The sequence below is a fragment of the Erinaceus europaeus genome, chromosome 11, assembly GCF_950295315.1.
Source record: "Erinaceus europaeus chromosome 11, mEriEur2.1, whole genome shotgun sequence".
NCBI classification, from domain to species: domain Eukaryota; kingdom Metazoa; phylum Chordata; class Mammalia; order Eulipotyphla; family Erinaceidae; genus Erinaceus; species Erinaceus europaeus.
In genome coordinates this window covers 36,132,676-36,134,198 of record NC_080172.1, presented here as the reverse complement: position 1 = coordinate 36,134,198, position 1,523 = coordinate 36,132,676, and the positions used below count along the sequence as shown (strand labels likewise).

The 1,523-nt window shown below is 34.7% G+C and overlaps 1 pseudogene; it reads right to left on the bottom strand.

Moving 5' to 3' along the window:
• Nucleotides 1-1,166: 1,166 nt before the first annotated feature.
• On the bottom strand, nt 1,167-1,281 carry LOC132541572 (U6 spliceosomal RNA; annotated as a pseudogene).
• Between the last annotated feature and the right edge of the window lie 242 nt (nt 1,282-1,523).

The window sequence follows — 1,523 nt, the reverse complement described above, 5'->3', positions numbered from 1 at the left end:
GCAGTGCTACCGATTAATAAGATGTCACTCTGAGGAAAGCAGAGCCAAGAATAAATGAGATCTCTCTGCATTATTTCTCACAACTGCATGAATTTACAATCATCTCAAAATAGAACATTTAATTTAAATAAATGAGGAAAAGAAAACACATCGAATGTGTAATAGTCAATTGGAGCAAATACATTTATCCATAATATACACTACTTGATCTGTTCTTTATTGTTCTAACTCTAAATTATGTCATGATGAACTTATATGCCACCAAACTTAACATGTATCTGCCATTTTTCCATTTATCTTCTGCCAAGTTATTTTTGCAACAGTTTCTATAAATCACTCTCTAAGCACTATAACAGTCACTATCCCAGATCACCCTTAGCAGACGTGAAGTGCACACATGGTTTCCAATCTCTGTTAATATTTGTAAATGAAAACCAGTGAATCACTGACTCTTACCATCTCTGTATTAGTAAGGATGAACATTTTTTTTAATTTGACAAATAAGTTATGGTTAGTCTACTCATCAAAGATCAAGAGATTCCTCTGTTTCTTCATGCATGAAGTAATGGGCACAGAAAACATGAGCTAGTTAAATATTGATTATAATTTGTCAAAAGTTACAGTAAAAGTAAGACAGCTTTGGGTGTTAGTGGACTTTTGAATTAATAAATAACCAAGAAGTAAAGTGGCCAAGTAGACCAAAGCAGAGTCAGGTCAAAAACGGGTGCAGACAAGACGTGATTTAGGCCTGAAAATTTCAGGAAATGATTTCTGAACAGGTTGCAAAATCACAACAGAGGCTTCAAACATAAAGAGCTGGGGGTAGCCTTTTCTTGTGCATATAAATGTGGATGTCAGTAGGGGAATGTGAGTTTCAAGTTGGTGATGTGCACACACCTGAAAGAAATATGAAAAGAGAAAAGTATATATACTACTGATCACAGGAACAAAGATGTGACAGAAGAGGTTTTGATTGTTTTCAGGAAAAGTCCATAGAATTAGAAATGAAAAAAAAAAAAATGAAAGAATAAACCAAGATTCTCAATCTCTAAATCTATGACAGTGAAGAACCCTCCTGTGACAGAACATGAAGAATTATACCAAAATTGTACCTACCAGGAAGGAAATTAGACCAATATTACAGAATTTGTGCACTGAAGTGGAGCAAAGAGGTCTCTCTATAGTTAATTCTCTGCCATCAGTGGGATTCCTTGTGCAGGGGTCATGCTAATCTTCTCTATATCATTCCAATTTTAGTATATGTGCTGCGGAAGCAAGCACAGTGGGATTCCTTTTAACATTTCCTAGAAAGTCTTGGGACAGTTTCTTCTTGGATTTTATCCTCGATGGGAATTTATTTCAGCAAAAGATAGCTTCTATTTTTATAACATTTTGATGGCCATAAAATTCTTCCATCAAATTGACTCACAACTCTCTCTCTCTTTATTTTCACCTATAGAGTCTAGTTCTCCCTCTGAGATCAAGGACATTAAGATTCTGTATTTAATGAATGCCAATTACTT